At 38.2% G+C, this 27738-nt stretch overlaps 1 protein-coding gene across 1 annotated transcript in view; it reads left to right on the top strand.

Annotated features, from left to right (window-relative positions):
* The window catches only part of zfhx3b (zinc finger homeobox 3b), a 237870-nt gene that overhangs the window by 35020 nt on the left and 175112 nt on the right, over window positions 1-27738 (top strand). The window contains exon 3 of the mRNA XM_046856876.1: window positions 12971-13033. The gene's annotated coding sequence lies outside the window, so the exon portion shown is untranslated. The remainder of the gene's footprint in view (window positions 1-12970; window positions 13034-27738) is intronic.

Genomic DNA, 27738 nt, shown 5'->3' with positions numbered 1-27738 from the left:
TCATCACCCCCTCTGCTACCCCTCCAACTTCCAATTTCAATAGTGGACCTCTGAGCGGTTGCCATGTCGACCAGGCAGCATATTACTATGGCAACCGGTGAGCCTGCTGATTAGGAAGGGACATCTAGTTGCTGGCTGGCCAGTGGAAGGATGCAGGGAAAAAGAGAGATATGTGGATGAATGTGGCTCGTTTGGCTCATATGGATTGCAATGATAAATTAAACACAGAAAAAATATCTTAAACAGGTTTAAATCACATTCCTCCAGAACCATACTTAATCTCTGTCTCACTCAGTTTTACACCTCAAACTCGAACATGGTGTCTTCGCCAGAATTCACCTGAGGCATACAGATTTTTCTCTCTCTCTCTCTAAAGGCTTCTTTGTGCATTTTGTTGTCCCTGATTCTATATTTTAGTGCTTATTCTTGCTGTCTTGTCTGTGCACAATTCATTCAGGATTTGTTTTGAGAATATACTTGTAGTTGCAAATATTTGTAAATATATATCCAAATGCAAGCACACACAGGAATACACTTTTTAAAAAAGAAAACGGCAGCATTAGATAAGTAACACCGTTTGTCACCGTTCCTCAAGGTTGCAATCGTGCCATATTCTTTTTTTGAATAGCGAACTCCACTCACTGCTATATACAGTAGAGCGTCTCATCATTCGACACAAAATGCACAGTTCTGCTGTTTTAATTTGCACTTTAATTGAACAACGTGTCCTTAGAGTGTTTACTTCTAACATTCCAAAGGTATTTCACAGTTAAATGTGAAAACAATATAACAAGAAAGAATTCCACCTTATTAATGTTAATTCCACTTCGTAATGTGTTTAAATAGGCTTTCGTTTCACTACTGATGACTTATTACAAGTTTTTTAAGCAGGCTTAAATCAGCTAGAGAAATCCTCATTGCTGTGAATGCACCGGAAAACGTCAATGTTTAATAAAAGGCTGCATGATTCTACACTATGGGCTGAAAAGAAATCAGCCTCAGCTTCGCTTCTCACAGCTAGACAGCATTCGGTGTATTTTTTTATGATCATTGCTAATTGTAGTTGCACCTTGTTTCGTTAGTCAAATAAATCAGCTTTAGAGCAAATAAGATAATATGATCGAAGCATATTATTTATTATCTTTTAATTAAAATATATGGAAATTTTTAATACCAGCCCATTTATACCAACACCATCAGCAAGCGCTTTAATGAATCCCATTTAGGGGGCCATGCAAAGTTGTCTTGCTTCCGAACCACACACACACACACACACACACACACACACACACACACACACACTTTTACGAGGCCCTCCCGATCGTCCTGATCCAACCGAAAAGCTAATTACATGATCTAATTAGGTATGGAGTGAAAGTGAATCAGGGAATAAGAGTGAGAGAAAGAAATAGTGACCCATCCAGTTTGTCAGCTCGTTTAAGAGAGTAATTACCCACTGTTATTTATTATTCGTCCCACAGGCTGACATTTCAATAACAACAAAAAGGACGGTGTGGATAAAAAAAAAAATGTCTACACTAACTATCAGCTTTTTAATTGCCCCCGTTCACCAACTAAACAGCAGGGAAGGGAAAGGTTATTTCCTCGTTTGTACCTTTCATTTGGGCAAAGCATAGCATCATCTGTGAGTTCAGGGCATAAAAATAAAGAAATAAAGAAATAAAGAAATAAAGAAAGAAAGAAAGAGTTCGGGAAACAGAGCAAGAGCAAAGGCAAAGCTCAGCCTTATCACTCACTGTCTATTATTTTTGTGTCCACGCATTTATTAGCCAGTAAGCTTTCCAGCTAGGCAGCCGCTCTCTGTGACTTGATTTGGTTTTCTGCTGTCTATAGACGAGGTCAAAAAAATGAGTAATAACACAGTCGGAAATGATGATGGCTAACGTTTTGCTGTATCTCGCTGTATCACCTTCATATTTTATTCCTCGTTTATTTGCAATGTCCTTTCTACTCCTGTTCTCTTTTTTATTATTCTTTCCCCTCTTTTCCTCTGCCACCCCCCCATTGCCCCCAACCTGAACTCTGTAGCACATCATTAAGGCCGTCTATGGCCACTGGTCCCATTGGCTGAGCTAAAGGCTGAGGAATAGAACAGAATTATTAAGTGGAGATGGTATTACGCTCATCAGGAATTATGGATCAGGCTCAGAGCACAGGTTCCACACTGGCACATATAGCTAAAGCTAGTGGAGGCAGAGAGGTCACTGGGTAAATCAGTGTTCAAGACATATTGCACCGCTGAATTCTCAATACTGATTGGTTAGAAAGTGCTGATCAATATGTTGTATCAAATCACATGTTTATATTATTCATATTTTATTGCCTCTCTCGAAAAAGCTGTGTGGTGGATACCATAAGGAGATTAAAAATTTTTAGAAGGAGTTTCCAGTATTAGCACATTGCAATAACTGGATAATTACAGCTGTGTCTTTCCAACATCTTCAGGACAGCGGAGTTTAGTTTTAGAAGGGTTCTCTGTCATTCTTCCAGACTTCAAGAGAGAGAAAAAACACATACAGTGAACAAGAAAATGGAACTATAAATTTACTTTAAAAATCTGTTTAAATCAATACATTCTTATTATTACTAATATTTTATCATCATCATCATCATCATCATCATTATCATTATCATTATTATTATTATTATTATTATTATTATATGATCTGGCATTAATCCCTGACCAGAATAAAGAAATGAAAATAGACAAGTAACCCATGATGTCTTTGTCCTGATCAGCGTCAACATGTCTTTAATTTCAGCATTTAGTAGTTTATGGGTTGCCTTGACAGCAGGATTGATTAGCCAGGATTTGATTAGGCCTTAATCATGACTTTACCTTCTTTGGAATTGCTAATTTAACATTCGAGGGTTGTGCAAGCCAAAGACTAATAGTCAAGGCTGATGAAAATAACTTCCGTAAGAACACGGGCTCTTGATGGAGTTCACGAGAATGGTCTCATCAGACAGGACAGGCTGAAAAGGGGAATAAACAGAAGAACATAAGAGCAGAAATTGCAATCAGTGACCTGCACTTGATTCAGTCCATTTGCAGTGGAATCGCCCACTCCATGCAGACGAGAACCCTCACTGAGCCGAGGCGAGTAAACAAGTCCAATTAGATCACATATGCATGCACAACCCTCTCTTACTGACTTCTACTCACTGTCCTTGGAGAAGCTTTGCTAATGTAGCTTGATTAGATGAGTCAACTCAACCAGGCGGCAACAAATGAATAGTCAATACTCAGGATTTGGGACATCAGTTTGTCCCTGGGAAGTTTTTTCTTGGTGAGAGATTTATGTATATTTCTTTCCTACATCAAATCAGTTATAAACCTACTTATTTATACTGGATAAATAAGAACAGCTCTAAAACAGCTTTTCACACCTTTAATATTTTCTTTTGTCATTTTGTTCTGTTTTTCTTCCAAATTTTCACTATTTCCACCCACCACCCAGTTCGTCTTTATTTCATGACAGAGTGAAGGTTAACACATGCTTCATCTAAGGCACAGCTAGCCAACCACATCATCACAGGTTTGATGAGAGAACTTCTTTCAACCCTCTTCCGCATGCTTGCTTTTACAGCCACTGGCGATTGGCTGATGTCACCATGATTGATGAGATCACACCCAAATTTGTCATCATTGTGATTGTGATCACCGGACGATCGGGTGAACACATTTAGCTGTGTATTTCAGAATTTCCTAACCCAACAAGCTGCGTTTAGACTGTCATTAACAGTGAGTTCGGAGTAAACAGGAGGCATGTTCTATTCTTAATGAAGAGTAATGCGTCTTATCTGAGGTAAGCGCATGTTAATGACAGAGACAGTGTTTTACAATTATAAAAAAATTATTTAAATAATGGGTTAAAGACTGCAGGTCAGATGTATACATAAGAAAATAAAATTTACTTGTGTACATAAAGGTGATGTCTGCATTTATTAAATAAAATGAGTGTGGAATGCTTTATTATAAGCGCTTACAGTACTAACTCCATCTTTTGCATACGCACACATACATACACACACACACAACCACCTTGCTAGAGACTTAGTCATTGACCTTGTGATTGTCAGAGAAAGGCTTGCAGCTTAGTGACCCATTAAGACTGGAGGTCCTCTTTCTTCGCTTTTCTTCTCTTCCTATTCCCCTCCCCCACTTTTACCTCTCTCTCTCTCTCTCTCTCTCTCTCTCTCTCTCTCTCTCTCTCTCTCTCTCTCTCCATTCCAGCTATGAGACCATCAAAACCTGGGACTGATGTACCATCTATTAAATTATTGTAATCTAAGATGTAGCATTTGCTTTTAAACCAGATTAAAAAACCTTGCTACATTGTATGACCAAAGTACGTAAGCAAGCTGATTACTAGCTAACTTGATAACATTTCTGTATTCATCTTTAGTAAGCTATTAATCCTGGTCAGGTTTGGCACTGGATCTGGAGCTTATACCAGAAACAGTGTGTACAAGGCAGGAAGCGAGGGACACTCATTCAGGAGGAAACCAGGGAACCAAAGGAAACAGACTCAGAGGAACCCAGAAACCTAGAGCTGAGAAATCCCTAACTTGACAGCCGCAAAAAGTAAAAGGACTGAGTAATATATAGTTATACAACCTAATCTAAACTCGCTGTCTGAACATGGCCTCTTTCTCTTTTTTTATAGAATAATTTATAGTCGAGTCAGGAAGTATGCTCATGCTAGCGCCTCACATTGCTAACATGAGCACTTTAAAACAAATTAGCATTTTAGGTCATGTGTGTTCTGGAAGAAATGACAAATCGGCACAACCAAAGCGGCTGAACTGAACCAAAATTTCATTTCAAACCCGAAGTTTGCAAGGCAAATCAGCCAGTTGATTTCAATTGAAAAGAACTTTCACATTTTTTATTTGCCCCCCTTTTTTTTGCTGACAAAAGTGTTCCAGCTGTGATTCATGTTTAGTAGCTGTATAAGCTGTACAAGAGAAATCACAGGTCTGAAGGTGGTGATCCCTCTAGTGTATCTTCACCAAAAAGGTATTTTCAGAACACCCTGTCTGCAAGTCTTCTTCTTCATCTTCTTCTTCATCTTCATCTTCTACTTCTTTATCCCCCAATCTGTCTCCCCAAGGGTGCAAAGAAAAGGAAATGGTTATCCTCTGACATTTGGCTACGCTTTTGTTTCACAGAAACCTCCAGTTACGCCTTTGAACGGTCACAAAACACAAGGTCTGCACATATGTAGTCGAAAAAACAGATGCACAGACAGTGAGAGAGCGACAGAAAGAAAGAGAAAGGGTTCCTCACCTCGGGGCTGTGGGGCAGGACTTGAGCGATGCCTCCCCAGGGGGGTGATATTTTATAGTTTGTGTCCATCAGTGGCGTGGCCCGGGGCGCTGGGGTTGACAGTAAGTGCTCTCAACAACGCTGACGCTGATTCATCTGAGCCATGACATACATGAGAGAAAGGAGGAGGGAGGTGAAGGTCCAGGACAGGGAAAACAACAAAAGGTACAACATGAAAAAAATAATAAAAAGAAAGAATAAAATAAAAAATCATTTGGTGTACATCAATACATTAACTTTAAATCCACATCCAGTCATCTTTATATTTTTGGGCTTGTTTATGTATCAGTTTTTATGATGATGGTGGATCTTGTGAGGACATGTGGCTGGTCACATAAAAAAAAAAAAAGAATTCAAGGACAATACAGTTGTGACTTGCTAGATCAGTTACAGATTGTACCTGGCTTTTTCCCCGTTCAATCTTCGGGTATTTTATAGGGTAAGATTAGGCCACTTTCACAAACCCTTACCAAAAGTTAGTAGATAGTCATTTCATGTTCTGAACAGATGCCAGCTTTCAGATCATTTTCTGCTTAAATTGTACATCGTTTCCAATCTCATCTTCTGGAACATGTCTCAGATACATGTGTTAATGACCATCATGCCATTGATGCTTCAAAAACCAAAAGCAACTAAAGCCTACAGACAATTGGTGTGTGTTTTTAGATCAGTACTGGATCAGATTTATATTGGATTCAATTTCAGAAAACCCTTCAAAAACAGTGCAGACACTAAACGGATGTCTGTTTTTGGACTAGTATTCGACTAGACATTTTTCTGATCCATTCTTGATGCAATTTATATAACAGTAACAGAACCTTGTATCGTGTGTTATGGTGGATGTCATTTTTAGTATCAGTATTAGATTGGATTCTTCACATTTTGCTATAGGATCCATTGGCATTTTATAGTAACATTAACTATAACGTGACTTGTAGTTACACCACCATCACATGTCTAATTCATACATCTCAACACAGGTTTGTAGATGGTTGTTTTAGGTATTAAAAAGATCTTAGTACCAGATTGGAGGTACTTTGGGCTATATGACTCGCTGGTATTTTACACCATGACTTGTTTTTTAAACCTCAGCAACAGAAGTTTGCAGCCAGTTGTATCAGATATTACAATAGGTATAATAGGGATTAGATTTGTTTAATTTTAAACTGTAACTGTGTGTTTTTGGCTACAACTTGTCTTAAAGCACATAACAATGTTTTTTTTTAAACTCACAGATGTTCAGACGGAAAAGTAAACAAATTTGTGTATTTGCAATATTATTGGAAGAAAGGGAATTATACATTTATGGTTTCCAATGCTTTTGCATTGTATCTAAATATATTTAGCAAATGCAGATGTAAACAGAAACACTCCAGATAGATATGAATACAGCAGTGAATGTGTTATTGTGTGTTTGTGTTTGTGTGTGTGTGTGTGTGTGTGTGTGTGTGTGTGTGTGTATATGTGTGTTTGTGCACATGCACGTGCCTGGCTTGAGACGGAGGCCCCCCAATAAAACGTGGCATTTCAATTTCTCATCTTTTCTTTCACGTTGTGTGCTGGCCTGCTCCTCTTCTACATATATATAGAGGAGGAAGACAAGAACAGCGGCCAGCTTGCAGGATGCGCATACTAAGCAATCAATGTGTCACCTCTTCTTGACAATCCTGCTGCTTTTTTTTTCCATACGGGGGCCTCTCTCATTTTTTCTTGTCAGCAGAAGGTAATTTGCTGTATTGTGATTCAGGCCGAAAGCTTTGTGACGAGGGGACTTTTGATAGCTCTGCCCCCCCATACATCCATACACACACACATACACACATAAACCCGTACACACATACACGCATTGATGGTCTGCTCTGCTAGCGAGGTGGAATAGAGATGCACCCCTCCCTCCTTTCCTCCATTCCTCCCTCCCTTCGTTGCAGTCCGTGCCCCATCTCCATCCGAGGCTAGCTGTTAAAAGTGATAAGCGTGGAGAGTGGCGTGGGGTCCCCTGATTAATAAAAGATGGGGGCCGCTCCCAGCTCCTATCTCCCAGAGGGGTGGCCTTTTTCGGGGCACCGAACCCCCGAACCCCCACCCCAGAGGAGACACCGCACACAATGCAATCCCAGTGCACAATGGACAGGAAATGGGGAGAAAGAAGCAATCATGAAAATATAGTATTTAAAGCAGCTAGTGTCCTGTGCTCTCTCTCTCTCGCTCTCTCACTCTCTCACTAGAACAGTGCATGCATTATAATAAACAAAGTACTGATGTTATATATCTCTATTTATGGCGTACACCTGGCCTATATATATATATATATATATATATATATATATATATATATATATATATATATATATATATATATATATATGCTTTTCAAGTATATATTTGCTGTATTGCTCTTATTTTTTCTATGTATTTGTAATTAATACTATAATATTTTACATAGTATTTTACACAGTATTTTTTTTACATTATACTTTGTCTTTATGGATGTTTTTACATATTAATTAAAAAATGTCACTTTGCAAAGTTTGTGGGTGGGACCTTTTCTCATGTTCTCAGACAAATCGAACAAAATCTAGCTGTCACTCACAACTTTGCAAAAGATGTGGCCTCATGTAATTAAAATAAAATGGATTTTTTTTCTTCTCTATTTAAAGATATTTGCAGCTTTCTCCAGTTGTCATTTTGTCTTTTTAATTTTATATTTGTGTATTTTTTGTATTACTTATTGACTATAATCACTAGCTAACACCTTTAAAAAGAGTTCTTCAGTAGTTGCAAACATGTTTTGTTGTATAAAAAAATAAAAACCTGCACAATAAATGAATAATCTTTAGGGTGATAAGTGTAAAGTGTGTAGTTTTAAATAGAAGGGCATGCTCTATAACCAGACACACACACACACACACACACACACACACGAGTGTCTCAGTTGGATTCTTGTTTCGAGGCTGATTGCTGTTCTCCGCATGGACACTGAAGCATTTATCTTTAAATAACCTCCGTCCCCTTCCCGAGGCCAGACAATAGTGGGACGCTTCTAATTTTCGGCAGCATAATGGCAGTCATATTGCGATGAAACAGGTCAAAGGTGAACTCAGGGGCTCGTGATTGGCTGGGGGGGAGAGACGGAGCCCGTGCCTCGGAGATAAAATTGAGGCGCTGGTTTAATTTGATTCTCCTCAATGCCAGGCTTCTCTCACTCTCAGTGCAGGCGAAGAATATTCCAGTTTTTGTAATTGCTTATGAATATCAAATGACAGCATGGACAGATCACAAAATCTAATTCAGTTTTATGTTACAGTAGTGAGTAAAGTAAAAAACGCCTTTTTTTACCTTAAACCGTGGTACAAAAAAACCCTCCAAATTTTACAAATTTTTTATATTCATGTTTCCTTTGTCCCTTTTGACCCTTTACCTTGCCTCCTCCTCCTCCTCCTCCTCCTCCTCCTCCTCCTTCTGCTGAGTCTGAATGAAACAGATTGATGGAGCTGTTAGATGAATATTAATGTGATATGCACATGCTCCTGAACTTGCCTTTGACCTTGAGCTTTTTTCATTTTTTTATTTTAATTTATTTGTTTATTTATTTATTTTGTTACACTAAATATTAAATGCCATAATAATAAACCAAGGGCAAAAGGAAATCCAAAAACATTTTAATGCTCAGAACTGTAATAGTGACATTTCATATAATAGTCACGTTTATTCTTTTTTTTCCAGTTATGGATAGGGTTAGGGGCAAGGTTCGTTATCAGGCTTTATTTATTTATTATTTGTATTCATTAAAAAAAAGAAACAGATTTTTTCAACAACATTAGGTTACTAAAATCCTTACTGTTATGTAAAAAGAAATTGTTGATCATGATGAGGAGAAGGATAATAAATGATAAAACATACTGCATCATGCTATCAGAAAAATAATCAGTGATGCAGCGGCTGCTGATTGATTAGAACAATAATTACAACTTTATATTGATTAAAAGTACGTGTTGTACATTTGATCCATTTATTGCTGTGTACTGCTGTTGAACATCCACATAGTGAATTATCATTTACATTAAAGCAGCTGTAAGTCATTCCCTACCAGTCTCTGTTTTTATTTCCATAGCCTGAAAAGAAGTTATAGCTATATATGTAAATCTTTAAAAGCACTGACACTGGAAACTTCTTTCAATGTTATTGTTCCATAAACATTTTCGTAAAGAAAACGTTTCCACCACAATAATGACACGATTGTTTTTACACCTGCTTTTGTAGATTTGTGGATCTGCTGTGCACATCCTGAGCTGGTAATATAGAAACAATAACATATTAATGTTAATCCATTTCCTCTATTGTGAGAGCTGCTGTTATAGAAAACAAATCGATAGCTTTTGACCAATTGGAATCAAGAGCAATCTACAGAGCTGTGGTAAAACATGATGAAACCTTTGTATTAGCATGCAGAGTGCATAACAAATGGCATCATCACAAGCAAAACCAGAACCTTCTGTAACATTTGCTCAACTTCATGGTTTCTTCATCTCCACATTTTTCAAGCCATAAATTAGACAGAACTTTTTTTTGAAAGACTGGAAGGAAAATATGTCGGTATCCAGCCAGAGAGCTGTTTCTGCTAAATCTTTGGTTTTCTTCATAAATACATCGAACATACTAAAAGGCCAAAATAAATTTCATCATACCTCACCCTGGCAGTTGGCAGTTGTAGAGTTCAATGTGATGCTTAGCTCATTTTTGTGCTGCAGTGTTTTTAGATTGGGTTCAACCAATAGTGGGGAAAAAAACACTGAAAAAAACGATAGAAAACTATAAAACAAAACAAAAAACAATACAAAACTAGAATCACAAAAGTTGTCATTTTGTATATCAGCATAATTGTTACATTTTTTATTTAAAAAAAATCATTGCTATGATAAAGTATGTATGTCTTGCATAGTATTTATGTAATAATACATAATATATAATAATTAAATTAGAGATAATAATTTTCCTTATGATCATGTCCCATTTGTATGAATGGATTTGACAATGTTCTTCTAAATCTTTTTTGCTGTTTCGACCCCTAAAATCCACTCCATCTGAAGACATGCATTTCTTTTAATGTTGTGATCTCCACAAGACAACCTGACATGGAGAAACCAATCGTGATGCTGTTTTCTGCATTATGAAATTTGAATTTCTTGTGAAAAATGTATTTCATGTTAGAGCAGTGATGATGATAGAATATGTTAGGAATATGGATAGAATAGGAATCGGGACAGGGTTAGATTAGAGTTATAATAGGGGTTTGGCTAGAGAGAGGGATAGGATAAATTGAAGGACATTTTAGGGTTAGGATTTGAATAAGGATTGTTTTCAAATTGAAATGACAGAAAGGTCATTGGTCAGACACCCTGTGCAGATGCCTGAATGCCTTTTCTGCCATTGTTGCATTTAACTAGGTATGTTTACATCATACCTCACCCTCACCCCAATCCTAACCCTAACCCTAATAGTGCAATTGGACTGAAACGCTTTATATAAACACCATCAGAATGAAATTTCAATCGGATTTTAAGTGATTCTAAGATGATCTGGTAAATATGAAAACATTTGCTATGTAAAGGCTTAAATCAGATTAATTTCTGAATCATCTTTAAAAAAGATACCATGTATATATGCACAGTGCAGTGGTTTATAGGTTTGGTAAAGTCAGAATATATGTAATACATGGACATGGATATTTGAAACAACTTGCAATATTAAAGACACATATAAATAGTGCTTTTTGAGTCTGCATTCAAATCAAATTAATTTGGATTGCAAAAAAATGGAAGTATACCCACCGTGGATGGAAAACTGAAATTAGAAACAAAAATACAGCATTTTTGATGTGTATCGGGTCTATTTGTTTGCATATTTAATTCTGTGCATGCTAGCAGGACATTGTGCAACAAACATGACACCATTTCCCAGCGTGCACTACAGTATTAACAGAGCCAGGGTTGCTGTGTGTCTCTAACAGCCACCCTCTCAGGTCATTGCTCACCGTCAGGCGAGGGTCCGGCGCGTCCCCCTGAGCCCGATGACAAACAAGGTTGCAGCGCTGAGGTGTGTGTCAGGGGTGTTTTTCCCACAAAGCATTTCTATAAAAGTGTAACAGCCCTGCGTTTGCCCTTTTCCTCCCCATACGAACGAGCCACTCAGCCAACAGGCCCCTGAAGATCTCTTAAAATGTGCTGATCCACAAAAGCCTGCACCTCTAGTCATTCTCCTCCCTCCCTGTTCCCTCCATCCATTTCTGTACTGGCACTTTGCTTCTGCTGAATCACGCTGGCCTGCGACTGGCATCGAGTGAGAGAGTGCATTTGAACATGTGTACAAGGGAAGGAGAAAGGGGGGCGGGACTTGTTTGAGGCCTGGAGGTAATTACGGCGCATTAGAGCAGGACTAAATAAATCTGTAGTGCTGCTAATTGTGTGGCAGTGAAAACAATAACTCCAAGCATATGGCCTGAGGGCAACAAAAAGGGGGGGTGAGAAAAAACTGGCTCAGGGCCCTGGCACGGGGCCAAAAGCAAGCACGGTGACACGCAAATGTTGCGTCATTGCAGAACACATCCAACATTACCGAAGTGCCTACAAATTTTAGTAAAAGAACACAATATTATGAGTCATGCAATGTGAAAACGAATGAAGGATTTCATGAAGGACAATGTTCATTAAGGCTTCATAACACAGATGCAAGCCCATCATGATGCCTGACATCAACCGACACAACATTTATAAACCTTATTCCAGAAGTTCTCATAAAGAATACTTTAACCAGTTTTATCCCGAATCAGATGACATTACACCTGATTCACAAGGTGACACTGGGCTGTGTTATAATATAATAACTAACAGTAAAATAAAACTAGTTTTAAGTATATCATATATTCATAATTCATAACAATCTTATAACCTGTCAAATAAAAAACACTACTTAAAAAAACAGAAAAATATACATATCATAGAAGTGTCTTAGCAGTGATTTTATAGAGCATATTGTGTCGATATGTGATTAAAACAAAAACATTAATAACAAAAATAAGGTTGTTGTGACAATGTAATATGCAACAAAGATCTAAATAACTAAATCATGAGCACAAAAATATAGACACCTAACTCTGTTATGTCAATATCACAGCATTGATCTTAATAGCTAATGATCTTTAATAATCAAAATATTTACTTTACAACCTACCTTACTTTATGTGAAGGCATATAAGGGCATTATACTACAGCATAGCTGTAACATAGTTATAACATGTCATAAGGATTCATATACTCTTTGAATAATCATAGCCAGCTAGACTATGTCACTCTGATGATTATGAGTGCATTATCAAAACACCTGAAAATTGTATAACAAACTTAATGCCAAAGTCTTTATGACAGTTGACATTTTTGGAAATTCTTTAGAAAGGATTAAAGATATGAAGGGGCTATGTAGGCGATATGTCACACTATGCAGCTCAACAGAGGTCTCAGTCATTCATATATTATAAAAGTGTGTGAAACTGACATGACTATCTCTCTCTCTCTCTCTCTCTCTCTCTCTCTCTCTCTCTCTCTCTCTCTCTCTCTCTTCCAGGACTGGATTCGAGAGAGAAGACACTTCAGCACCGTGGACCTTCAGCTGTCTTGTGGCCTGCCGGTATGTAAACTGACACAAAGACACACTTTCTGTTTCTGTGCAGACCAGGGATACTTGTTTCCAACTTTGATCAAATTCTGAAATATGCACTGAAAATGAAATGAATGAAAAATGAAACACTCCAAAACGTGCAGTAATTGGAAAATCGTCAACAACAGGTCATTTGGTGTTGACATGAGTTACACCCCAGAATTTTTTTTTCCTCTTATACCAGAACAATTTGTCAAAAACGCTATATATTTTAAATGTATTCAAGTAAGGCACGTTGTATGTTTTCACCATTTATAGCCACAATTAATGTTGTAGATTGTCCATAAAAAAAGTCAATTCCTGATGTTGTTGTCACTTATGTTGTAGCATCTATAAACACCAGTTTGGTCCTTCACCACTTCTTACTATTCCTCTCTCTTGAACTTAATAAGATGGAAAAAAATACAGTGTTGCTCACCATGTGAACAAGAGATCGCCAAAAAAAAGGATTTTCGTTGTAAAGAATTTGGAATAGTTATTGTTTTTTCTCTGAAAGTGTTGACATGGACATCCTTGTGTAAATATGAAATAAACACCTAAATAAAAACTTTTTTTTTTTTGGATAATAACAGTGTTAAAAAAGAAGGATCATGTACTAGATTGATTTGTAGCTGCACTGCTATTAGGAGTACTGCTATAGGAAATTTGTTTTAAGTTCAAGTTAAAATGATACAAGAGAAGATTTTGCCAGACTCTGTCCAACTCAGTCCAGTTGTCCACATGTTTCAAATATGCAACTCTCTAACACAAGTTCAAACCTCTAGGTGTAACTTGGAAATAAGATGAGATTCTACAGATTTAGAGGAATTTACTTTACAATTTATGATTGCCTAAAAAACATTTATTGATTTGCTGTTTATTAATTTATTACCATTTGTTTAGTAAGCTAGGTGATTAGTTATTAGATGAAAGGTTTCTTTGATTTAAATTTCGTTTTCGGGACGTGTAACGAATACATTCCGATTTTATTTGTGTAGCGTTTTTACCCGTGGACCTTTTCCCAAAGCAGTCATACATTGTTTTATCACTCCTAATAATACACACAAACACCTATAATCTTCATTTCTCTTCCCTTCCTGTGATTCATAATTTGCTTTTTCTGTCTTTCTTTCCTCGTCTTTTTTCTTCTACATAATCGTGGCACAACCTCAGCCTGCTAATGCCCGTTGCCTTTCAAAGCATGCACCCGTTCGTGTCTCAGGGGAGCCTTGCGTTTCCTTCTGCTTTTTGTTCGTACTAATTGCCTTAATTTATTGACTAGTTAAGGTTTATGAAACAATTCATTGATTTCCCCCGTGCTCATTATTCAGCCCTTAGATGCTAAATCTGCCGTGGATCGTTTTAACAGCAACGTTAATGATGTGTCAAGTCAACTGTGCGAAACGCAAATCTCAGATAAACTCGTTTTTGTGTGTTAGAATAAATACTACAAGTTATAAATACCCAACCATAGTAGCTAATAGTCAGTGATATAGCACTGGTTATTATTAAGTTAAATTTGTGTAGTATATGCTCTGAGGAGTTGGCTGAGTCTGATCTGCAGTCTTAATACGTTGTAATAATAACATTGTAGTCATCTTCTCAAATATGTTTCAGCCTGATGTGTTTTCTGTATATCTGTTTTTTTATATATAAAACAATGCACAGTTTAGTCTGTGTGTGTATATGTGTGTGGGTGTATGTGTATAATTGTGTGTGTATGTTGTCTCATAGGCCACACTACTTTCCATAAGTCTTCAGAATTTCATTTATTCGCCAATCAGATTATGTCCAAGTCTCGTATCAATTGTCTATGTAATGTCCAGACATGAACTCGTGATGAAGCAGGACTACTCCAAGAGCTGGATCAATACGGCCCTCCCATGGGCTCGCTGGCATGACAAACACCCCCCCACCCCACAAACACTCACACACACACACACACACACACACACACACACACACACACCTCAGCCATGTGAGGGCAAGAGTGGCATGCCAGTCTGGATCTCCCTAATCAAGAGATCTATCATTTTGTGCAACTCCTGTTTTCATGTAACCATCATATCCAAATGATCCCTTCTTTGGGAATTTGTCCCAAAAATCCAAACACAGCTAGAGGGCTCCATTCGAATAAATTCCTTCACCTGAGGTCTTGTTATGTCCATTGGTTTCATATTAATATCCATCTTTTTTATCCACTGTGATCCTCAGGTAAATTGTACAAAATCCCATGTTAGTACATCCACAAGACAATAGTCCTAATTTTCTAACATGTGTCCAAATTCCATTGAATTCCGTTGAATGAATTCTCTTTCAGGGCCTTCGCATCCACAAGACATCGCTGTATGACATTTTTCCCGAACGAGGCTTTGTTTCGACCAACCGTTGGCATTTTCCTGGAGAGAATAGATTATAATTATAATTACAAAGCAATCAGAATTAATCGCGCCGCACCATCTCCTCTCAGCGGTGCATGTTAGTCACCTGCACCTCCCCCATTCACATACATACGCATACACACGTTATGTACATGCACACACATGCACATTAACTTACCAGGCCAGACCCACGTTCATCTCCATTAGCTCAGATATTAGCTCTCTTGCCCATTCTGACTCTCTCTCTCTCTCTCTCTCTCTCTCTCTCTCTCTCTCTCTCTCTCCTCCATCAATTACCTCTCATACTTACAGCGAACTCATTAGCCGCCCCTCCCTCTGCTTGCTTAACGAGAAAGCGATTAGAATGTGTTTCGGCGCGAATGCGGTTTCTGCCGCCGCTCCCGTTCCTCGCCGTCCACTTGCTCACCTTCAGCTCTCTATTTCCATCTGGCTCTCCCCTTCTCTCCCCACTACCTCTTTCTCTATCTGTGGCTACAGCTTCTCTCTCTCTCTCTCTTTTCCTCTCTCTCTCTCTCTCTCTCTCTCTCTCTCTCTCTCTCTCTTGCTCTCTCTGACTCTTTTCCTTTCTTCATCCTCTCTGCAGCCTCTCTCTCTCTTTTGCTCCTCCCTCTCTTGGAGCTGCAGGCTGCTGGGGGTTTTAGACAGATCACTCTCACAATGGTTGATCAATATGGCTATTGATCTGCTGGCAAAATGTTTATAAAACCATCCCGGGCAGCTGCGGAGCTGTGGCAGTGGGGGAAAAATGGGAGAGCGAGCCGAGCGAGGGGAGGGCCGATGCCATTCAGCCGGGTTTGAGGAGACATCGCGTTCCTGATTGGCTGCCCATGTGCCCGCCTTGCCAGGCTGTAAGTATTGTGCCGGCATGGCTTCCATCTCCCGAGTCACTCTGACGAACTTCCCTGCCCAACAAATCGGCGCCGTTGCGCCACGACGTCTGTGGTTTAACCATTTTCAGCCCTCGCTTTTTGGCTACCAGCCAAACTGTGACACCATGCACCCTCCTCCCCATCTACTCCAGTCTTCCCACGAGCCTACAATCCTAATTTGCATAAATTAGCAAAGCGGCAGGCAGTGCCAGGTTCTTAATGAGCCGCTGTCATGTCGCATCCTCCTGCCTGCTATCACTTGCTGCACACAATGCAACACACACCGCTGTTGCATGGCATCGTCGCTGCCCTCTGTGGCCCTCTGGAGCTCCCCAAAACCCAACAGGCCTGTTTACATTTCCCCTGGCTCTTCCTCTGGTGCCTGGGAACTGGTGCTTATAAGCAAATGGTACTTCTCTATAGAGAATAGAAAGGATTCTATATATGTTCTAGACCATTTTTTGTTCTTGCACTTACTTTCTTACACACGTGAACCTAACAGTGTAAAGTGAAAATAATCTGCTAAAGCATATATGTGCAGTTTTAATCAGAAAAATGAAAACACAGCGATACAAAAATGTAGAAAGTTTGACATTGACCCCAAAATAGTTATTGTTGGGAAAGAATTACCATGACTTTTGTAGTCAGGTCTCACTTCCAGTTTACCTCAAGAAAATGAGCAGCACAACACATTCCTCAAAGTTCACAGCAGGTGGCTCAAATCACAACGAATAACCTGAGTCATAACACAGAAGCAATCAGGTGTGTTACTTCATCCACAGCCCAAAGATACACGATGTGTATAAACAATCATATCCGAGAGATGTAACGTGGTTATCAGTACTCTGTTATGTCTAGCTATTTCTTGCCATTCTTTACACTGACCACCTCATCTCTAGATCAGTCCTTATCAAGCTCTAGTACAGTGTGGGTTCTGCCAGAGTTGTAAGGAACTGTGAGCCAAATGTATGACCTTGTTCCCTCAAAGGATGTGACTGCTGAAAAATCCTGCTTGTTATGAGCAGCTATGATAGCACAGGATGGAAAGGTCATGTTGGTAGACCACCTTCACCAGAGTGTTGATTCACCATGTTTTCATAAATGTGTGAGATTTTCAAACTCTGATGTCATATGGCAAAAGTGGTCTCCCAGCAAAAAAACCTGGAGCCTTTTCCTCCAAAATTACAAGTTCATAAGTTCAGACAGTCTCATTTTCAATGTCATTTTAACTAAGCAAACTATCTGATTTACATTTACTTATTTGGCTAATGCTTTTATCCAAAGTAACATGCATAGCAAAAGGTCAAAGGATGCCAAAGAGAGCCAAGGGCATAAAAGGACAGACAACCTTCAACCAGTAGCTCAGAGACTTACATGCTGACTTAGCAATATCCAGATCTCTCAGGACTGGAGAGTTGAAGTTCTTGGAAAGACTAGGAAAGTATGTAGCCAACTAATAACACTGTGGTCACGTTTTGTTTAATGAATGACTCTTTAGCCTTCTTTTAGCCTAAAAAGCCAGAGAAATCGGTTGAATTTGAGGAGACTGATCTGCTGTATACTGTGATCTATGAATCAGTTTGTCTGTTGTTGCAATGAATGATTCTCTCTGTCCTATAATTTCCTTTATTCCCTCCTCGCTCCTCCCAGAACAGAGCTTGCATAAGAGGCCATTTTGTTTATTCTGTCAGAGTGCTAGACAGACACGGCTCACACAGAAATCAATTTGAGCTCAGCCGGTGGATCTAAACGAAAACGGCGTAGCGCGCATTTCAGCAAGCGCCGCAACCTAACTTGCTGAATGTGCTGCACTAGTCCTCTCCCCCTCCTCAGCCCTCGGAAGACATTTTGTTCTCACACTCCTGCCATTATTGCCAATCACCGAGCACAAGTGATGAGGTGTGAACGCTACGGGCAAACACATGATGGCCAAGTGCTTATCTGGAAAAACAAAATGGAGACATACTGTATAGGTGCATGCGGCTAGTCTTAGATGTTTATTTAGCAGCATGTCAGAGATGTACCCACTCCATGTTTTTAGCTTAAACTGGCTTGTATGGCTTGTGGGACATCAACGTCTCGAGTTGCTGTCACACTGTTCAATTTGTGGTTCATTGATTCATTATCTATTACAGCAGTTTTGACAGTAGTACAATTACACTTCACACACTTTTCCTATAACGGTATCATTACTCTAGTAACAACTCTGGGGACTTGTCTGGCAGATGCAGCACACAAACACACTCACACCATCATTTAAGTAATCAATGTGTAATCATTGATATGCTAATGTTTTCAGTAAGGGGATGTCAATTTAATATTTTTTGAAAGGAGTCTCCAGTGTCAGGACTTTTCCTCTTTTCAAGAGGAGTTTCGCGGTTTCTTAGTTTCTTTTTTTGTGCATTTTTATGTACTGCATGCGAGACAAAGAGAAAAATGTGTTTGCTGTATATTTTATATATAAAATATAATCCCTAGCATTCTTTTATAGGAGGATAACCAGCTTGAAAAAGGAAATACTGCTTCATCCCACCATGTTGTTGCTGATTATTTCAACAGCATGAGACCAATTGTATATTTCATTTATTTTAGACCAGACAATAAGCTTTTCCTCTTAGATTCATAACCTACATAGGTGTTGTGGAAAAAAAACTTACAGTTAATTATAATTTATTAATAATAATAAAAAATATTATTAAAATTACAGCCATGTATATGATTATACTTTCTAGGAAATATTGTATCACTATACTAAACTAGCATTAGTATACTACTTGTACGTAGCAGTGATCTACACAGCATTTTGTGACTAACAAAACACGAGCCATAGCCAAATAATGGCAACATGAGGGAATAATACATCTAATTTCAGGAAAAAAAAAAGAAAAAAAAGAATTGAATTATTTATTACAAAACTCCAGCAACAAAAAATAAATAAATATAGTACACGCCTACTCACCCTTTCTTGAATCCGCGCTGTTACTATACTCCTCACATACGTGCTTCAGACCATAACCTACGTCAGTGATGCTCAACTCATGTAATATGCACCGCATTTAAGAAGCAAGCGCAGGGCTCCTACACACTTATTCCTGAGATGCTGAGGGTCCTGAACCACTCTTATCCGTGCCGAGTCTGTGCCAGGCTCTCTGGTTAATACAGCTCCTGCTCCGGCCTTATTCCTCGCTCCACTTTTATCGATTTCAGTCGAGAACTAGACGGAAGAAGAAAGAAAGAAAAAGAGAAAGAAAGAGGCTTTTCAGGAAGAAGTTAAATGGTCAAGTAGCAGGTGGAGGGTGTCTTTCAGCACTTATTGACGAGGTGGAAAAATGTCACTATTATGGAGGGCCTTTCAGGAGATAGCGAACTGATTGGATGAGTGCCCCGGGGTCAGGCCGGAGTGCATTCCTGCTGCTGCCAACAAGCCTGTATAAAAGGCCAGAGGAATCAGCTGAACTTGCGGAGGCGCCTCTTTACCGGTCGCTCACTTTATTAGAGACTCAGCGACGCTCAGGATGTATGATAATCTCCTGCTTTTGGCCCCTAGCTTTATATATTGCTCTCTAATACTCTTTATTTGCTCTCATTTCTCTCTTCTAATCTTTCTGATCCTTGGCTGGCGATGATCAGCTGGTTTGTGTGACTGGAATGTCTCTGGCTTTGCTTTTTACTATTTGGCTTTTCTATCAAGCGCAATTTACAGGGAGGTAAATGTGTGCAACGGAGGATAATGAGGCTTTGGGTCAGAATGGGAACATAAATTGAGGGCTAATTGAATGATTCAGAATTAGTCAGGTATTCCATGTTCGTCACACAAAGAGAAAAAGGGTTCAGCTGTAAGTCAGTCAGCATTTTTGGAGTCTGACGTCAAGAGTTTTCATTACGGCAGGCCATCAGCTGGATACCCGCTCTACCCAGCCTGATAAAGGTCAGCATACCAGAACGCAGACTGTGAGTGACTCAATCCGAGGTGAAATGGTTTCTTTTATAAATTGATTCCAGTTCAGAGATCACAAAGAGCCATGTTGTTCTCTAATTCAGCTAATTAACAACTCTGGAAAAGGAAGGAGGCAGGAAATGCTTTTTAAAGAAAGCTTTACATAGTAAAACAGGACAGTTACTCAGCTGACATCTGGTAAGAGATGGGTCTATCTGGGTTTCCGATTCTTGCATGAGCAAGAAATTACGATTTCATTTCTACATTAATAAGACTAACTGTTGAGCAGCTACAGATACAATATATAGCCAAGAGCAAACAAAAACATCTCACAAGTTGCCTGTCTTTAGTGTTTCTGTGCTTTAGCTTGGATTTGAGATTGAGTGATAAAATATGATCTCAAAGCCAAATATGAAAATCCCCTGAGGATGTTATTGTTAATATTTGTATGCCTACATTACTAAACCGCTATATCAGATTACATAAGAGATAGTTTTGGCTCTTAAAGTAGTGCAAATGTCTTGAAATGCCAACTTCATGAAAAATCATGTAGGCTATTATTGCAAAGAAAGACCACTTGGAGTGCAGCCATATTCGATTTCTTTTTACGAAAGTCATATAAGAGCAAAGCTTCCGTCATTATAGTCCTTAAAGCGATTTCATTCATAGAATCAACACTTTTAGGAGCAACGATTTTAGCTAAGCTCCTAGCTCATGCATTTTATGAAATGAGTGCTCCTTAAATAGGTAATAATATGATGCACACCTTTATTGTTTCGATATTTGCTTTAATCGTTAACAGTTTATCGTTTATTTGCATCAGAGCTGGAAATGTAATTCGTTGCTTGGCTATAGCTTTTAATCCAAGTGTAATTTGAGATTTTCATGCACAAATATATTAGCCTAGAAACATTGAAGTCTTTTCAGTTTTTGTCCAGTTTTTGCTTTAGCTGTGGAACAGACAATTAGCTGACTGGTCAACTAGTGAAAAAGGCTTTGCAACCTCCTGCATACACATTAATGTGTAAACATGGCTGTACAGATTTGACTGAAGTGATTATTATGGACACAGATTGTGGAATTTGCATATACTTTTAACATCAGATTTGACCGTACGAATAAGATTCCATGTTATTACAAACCCATCATCATCTTCTTAAAACCCCATGTCATATAAAGGCTTTACTTTCCTATTCCTATTTCCTATCAGTGTGACTGACTGTCTTTATTCCATTTCCATTTAGCATTGTACTGTAATAAGCCTACACGTCTCTATTTCAGTACGCATTCCAGATGAGCTGAATATATTTCCACAGCATATCTCTCTCTCTCTCTCTCTCTCTCTCTCTCTCTCTCTCTCTCTCTCTCTCTCTTTATTTTCCTTCGGCAAAAAAAAAAAAAGTCGTCTTGCAATGCCACATGGTTTCCAAAATATTGGCTGTACATGAAGATCCTGGCTCTCTCCCACACCCACACAAACATTCGCACACAAGCCGCACTAGCACGCTCTCTCTTTCATGCCGAATGCATAATGTATGTAATGAAATAATGTTTCTTGTGTGTTGAATCTCAATGTGGCTCCCTCCAAACCTCCTGATTTCAATTGCAGTGATGACGGGGGGTAAATGATTATGTGTGCGGGGACTTAGCATATTGCCTTAGGCTAAGCAGCACACAGTCCAGAGATGCATGACACACTCACTCAAGCACATGCACACTTCCAGACCCAAACCCACTCATTAGTAATTCCAGTCACTAATTTGATGACTTTTCTTTTACTTCTTACATCTTTTGGCCGGCCGAAGCTTGGGGTGCCAGCCTTGAAATGTTCTGCTTGATATTTCTAATTGGCCCAACTCGACCTCCAGCCATTAAAGATTTAGAAGGAACAGAGCTTGCAAAATGCTGAATTTGTGGCACTTAGCTGTGGTAATGGTTCTCACCCAGCTGTAAGGATGAGGTTGAGGTTGCCCACCACCAGTTTCCCCCTCAGAGACTTTTTACATAGATATTTTTCCTAGACAATCCTTGGAATGAAAATAGTGCATTGACATGGTAACAAACCAAAAATGATTTAACAGTTTACCATTGTATCCATTCCGGCATGATCTGCACTAAGACTAATTACCTGTTCTGAATTCTTCCTGGTTCTTTTACCGAAACAGCGAAACAGGTGAACAAGAGCAGCTTTTCTGCAGACAATTCATAGCAGAGTTATCCTGTTTTCCGGCACCTAATTAATTTTATCATAGAGTTTCCTGTTTCATGTTTACTTTTTTTAATTATTAATTTATGCAAGTAAATGTTTTCTTGGTGCTGATATTAATAATGTTTTATATATCTTTATTTAAGTAGTACCTATATATTTAAATTAGCATTCTAAATGTCTCCATATTCACTGTTTTTGCTTCTTATTGAAAATATACACTCTCTAATTAAGGCCTCCTACATGCAAGCAATACTTACGGCTTGTTATTTACTATATACACTCACCATTGAGGGCTTGTAGTCATTATATATGTTTACTATGTATGGCTTCTTAATTACTATATACATTGTTCCTATTCATTATGTGTATGTATGTATGTGTGTGTGTGTAATATGTATTGCTTCTTAATTACTATATACATTGTTCCTATTCATTATGTGTATGTATGTATGTGTGTGTGTGTAATATGTATTGCTTCTTAATTACTATATACATTGTTCCTATTCATTATGTGTATGTATGTATGTGTTTGTGTAACACATACATACACATAATGAATAGGAACATAGGAACTAAAGTGAGTTGTTGTACAATGTATATAGTAATTAAGAACTTGGCATGAACAAAATTATTAGGACACCTGTTTTTTCCAGCCATATATATATAAAGTAGGCATCAAGAGAATGCCAAGAGTGTGAAAGCAGTAATCTAAGCAAAAGACGGCTACTTTGAAGAACCTACAATATGACATATTTTCAGTTGTTTCACACTTTTTTGTTATGTATATAATTCCACGTGTTAATTCATAGTTTTGATGCCTTCAGTGTGAATCTACAATTTTCATAGTCATGAAAATAAAGAAAACTCTTTGAATGAGAAGGTGTGTCCAAACCTTTGGTCTGTACTGTATATATATATATATATATATATATATATATATATATATATATATATATATATATATATATATATATATATATATATTTATTTATTTATTTTTTTGTTTTGTTTGTTTTCGACATAGTTGGAAGCACACACTTGTAGAAGGTTTCTAGTGGCATTGTATTTTCTTTTCACTTGAATAGGGGGGCCCAAACCTGTTCCAACATGGCAATACCCCATGCACAAAGCGAGATTCATGGAGATATGGTTTACATGGGATACAGTGGAAGATCTTGAGTGCTCCTTGACCTTGACCTATTGAGTGTCCACATTTTTGCTACTCCAATTTGGCACTCTAATACTACTTGGGCTGCTTGTGCATATCAGTAGAATCATGTGCCCTTTATTGGAAGGTTAATTTTGATTCAGTAAGCATTATAATAAATGAATAATAAATCATAACATTGCTTGATAATACATACATTAGTGTGTGTATGTGTGTGTGTGTGTGTGTGTGTGTGTGTGTGTGTGTGTGTGTGTGGTTGATGGCAGTGTGGGAATGTAACGTAAGCAGTATGGAGCAGACAGTGTGGCATGCAGCAGGACCCAGAGAACTTGCTGATTTATTGATGCAAGATGTCAGCGCCAGATTTTCTGACCCTGCTGAGAAGTTCTCTTTTTTTTCCTTCCATTTTTTTCTCCTTTGAAACTGTGCCTTCTAACTTTGACCTTGAAATTCTCTCTCGTATTTGTCTCATCAAATTGCACTTCAGTTTTCAGTGAGGTCAAAGCTTTGAACAGACCATCTGCAATTGCAATTTGTGTTTTCCAGTATTCTTTTATTTTTTATTTATTTTTTTGCTGTTGTGAACATTGAAGTAACTGCTCGTGTTATTAACAGCAAGTTTTTGCTCTTGCTTAACTTTGTGCATAATTTGCTCCACTGGTTTTGGCATGTTAGACCCCTGGATTTATTGATTATGCCAACCTCAGAGAGTATTAAACAAACTCGACAAATGTGAAAGGTCCTTTTTTGGCAACCCCTGTACACATAGAGAGGAAAAACTGTAACGCATTATTTTTCCCATCTTGTGCCCTATTAAGCTGAATAGGTAAACCTAAAAAACTCCCGCCCTGTTCTGTGCACTGTATTTCTGCCCATACTTGTTAGACCTATTTGAACTGTAGATAGAGTGAGGAATGTGTGAAGCATCTTAGGAAACATGAACTGCTATTTTCCCACAAGCATGAAAAAGCAGAGGCCAGGGACTGTGGAATACTTGTGACGCAATACGACCAGATAGAAAGTGAGGGATAGACAGCCCAAAAGAGAGACAGACTGTCCCAGGGCTGGAATAAAATATAAAGAGGGGAACAACAGCAACACAGTGACATTAGTACACAGGAGGGGACTGAGCAAGAGAAGAATACAAGCTTTCTTCAGGAACAAATTTGCAGCCTCTTGTGCAAAACCTTTTCTTAGAACTTTTTGGTTGTTGTGCCAAGTGGCCATTAAAAAAGCTGACATGCTTCCAAATACGGTTGTCACGGCTTCGCACTAACATTTTGGCATCAGTTATATAAATACCATTTCGCTGTTGGATTCTCGATTCTGATTGGCAACAAGGTGATTTGTTTTCATTAACAGCAACTGGAACTGCATTGTAAATGCATTAGCATGAAGGCAATGCATCGTTTCTATTCTAACAAAGAAAAACATCTAATCATTCATACGGTGAAGTTTTGTGGAGTGAAGAGTGAATTAGGTCACAAGTATAAAAGAAGCCTCCAGTATTAGCACTTTATAACAAGCTGTAAATTCAAGAGAGTGCAGTTAATGATTTCTTAGTCACAAGACAAGCTGTGTATTTTCTTGTATTCGAAAAAGAAAAAAGTAAGGCAGGTTGAGGCAAAACAAGCATAAATCTGCAAATTAATAAAAAAGTTTGTGCTATTTTTTAAGAAATAGAACATTTGTAATCTGTTGTGGTACAAAAGGAAGGAAAGCGTTGGGGACTGCTGGTATTAATACATTTTGGGGTAATAACTTTAACTCCATTTCATCACATGAACTTGTCTGTAAGTGATTACATTACAAAAAAACCCCATAAAAATTAAGATACAAATAATCCACTAACGCAAAACATTATGAATCTGCAATTCTTAGCATTAGTGAGACTTTAATGTACACTATATGGACAAAATGTTTGTGGACACCTGACCATGAGATTCACATGTGCTTTTTGAACATCCCATTCCACATTCAGCCTTCATTTGCCATTATAATAACCTCCACATTTCTGGGAAAATGTTCTACTTGATTTTGGAGTGTGGCTGTTTAGATTTGTGCTCATTCAGCTACAAATAAAAAAGGAACTGATGTAGGGACAGGAGGCCTGGGGTGCAGTCAGAGATCTGATACATTACAAAGATGTTTAGTAGGGTTGAGGTTGAGCTCAATAGTAGACCACTCAAGATCTCCCATGCCAACTCATATCTTCATGGAACTTCCTTTGTGCAGATCGGCAATTTCATGCTTCATGTTTTTGTCTTTAAAGCAATCTGGTATAATTGTGTGCCTCAAACTTTGTAGTAACAGTTTGGGGAAGAGGTTTATATGGCTGGAAAAGTCAGGTGTGCCAATACTTTTGTCCATATAGTAAACCTTGTGTGCAAAATTATATATTACCTACTCCCTAAAGTCCTACAAAGCTACAAGTGTATTATTGGTGTTCTAGGGTAAAACTTTTTTGAACACAGGGACCCCTTTAACTGCCAAATAAATTCCACAGGGCCCCTCAGGGCAAATTTATTTTATGAACTTTCTTTTATAATATTTTGAAGAATATTTTTTGAGCCATAGATATTTTCTATTCTTGAACGTTTCACCGAAAGAACACATTAGGTCTGAGTTCATTTTGGTGCTTTGACCTCTAAATATAATAACATAAATGATCATATAGGTTATGATTTATTTTTTTAACAAAATAAGAAAAAGTCACAGACCTTCTGGCTCTGTTTCACAGGCCCTTGGCAGTGCCCATTTTGATGCTCACACACTGCAGTGCATTGTGGTTATTCAGCACTGGATAATTTCCACAATGGTTTCAGGCACAGCTAGAATAAAAATGGCAAAACTCCCAACATTTTGTAAATAGGATACCATTTTTGACTTACTGATAGTGTAGTTGAATACAGTCGGACTGGCAGATTGTCATGTCGCAAGTGTACTCAGCTTTCAATACTTTTTACAACTCCCAAATGCTTTTTACTTGAAATTAGAGACCGTAGCCCAGCTGAAAAGTAGTGAGAGAGAGAGAGAGAGAGAGAGAGAGAGAGAGAAATGGAGGATTTGCATTTCTACAGCATGCTCCCAAATGACTCTCTCAAAACTCCATTTCTCCTGTTTAACTTTCTGCCTGGTTAAAAAAAACCCTCTGCCGACGCAAAAACAGATCAAACTTCACTCACTTTGCCTCATTTTTCTTTCTCTCCTCCCCAATCTCCATTTTCTCTCTTCTCCTTTTTTTTCCTGTTCTAATTATGGCTGCCAGTGTTCTGTGCTGTTATATTCATCATATCTTTCGGTATTTATAGTGTCTGTTTTCATCATAGTAATAACTTTGCTCTGGAATTCCCATGCATGGGGAAGAATACAAAAGAATACAGTGAACGTTTGGCTAAAGATGAGTCGAATTCAGTGGTCGAGGCCAGAGCCTGCAGGTGACCCACATTTCCAGGAGAACCAAAAGATCTGGTGAAGTTGTCTTCTATTTTAGCCCTTCCTATTGCCTTTATTTTATCTTTCACTTGTTTTTATTCAGTTTTCCTCTTTAAAGGTTCAAGTAATGCTACATTTTCAGTCTAATGTCTGTTCACTGAATCTGTAGAGTATTTCTGCATGCAAGAAAAGTTTTCCTTTTTACCGAAACAAGCAGATCTGTTTACTTGAAACTCACTTATAATGAAAGTCGAAGGACAGATGTTCAAGTTGTTTAGCACAACTTGTTGGTGTTTGGGCAAACTCAGGCACAAGCCGACTAACTAATGTAAACCTTGCCTTGATCAGTGTTTTATTACTCTCTATATCTGGAATATATATGGCTAAGTTAAAAATGTTTATTTTTATTGCATTTACAGCATTTAACAGACGCCCTTATGTAGAGCCAATTATAGAAGCGCATTGGAGTCTCGATGAAAAAAACACATCCTTATGCTAGTTCACTAGGTCAGGGTTCAGGAGAACCATTGAGAACATTTTATTAAAGCCATTCCTTTAAATAACTGGCATTAATTAAAGATTATATAAAAGAACAAAAGCAAGCCAACACAAATGTATAAAATCAGATCAAATAAAAACAAACTGGTAAATTATGACAGAAGAAATGGCACAATGT

Source organism: Silurus meridionalis, chromosome 9 (assembly GCF_014805685.1).
Source record: "Silurus meridionalis isolate SWU-2019-XX chromosome 9, ASM1480568v1, whole genome shotgun sequence".
In the NCBI taxonomy this organism is placed as follows: domain Eukaryota; kingdom Metazoa; phylum Chordata; class Actinopteri; order Siluriformes; family Siluridae; genus Silurus; species Silurus meridionalis.
Note: the sequence above shows the minus strand (reverse complement) of the source record. Positions and strands in the feature narration are given on the sequence as shown.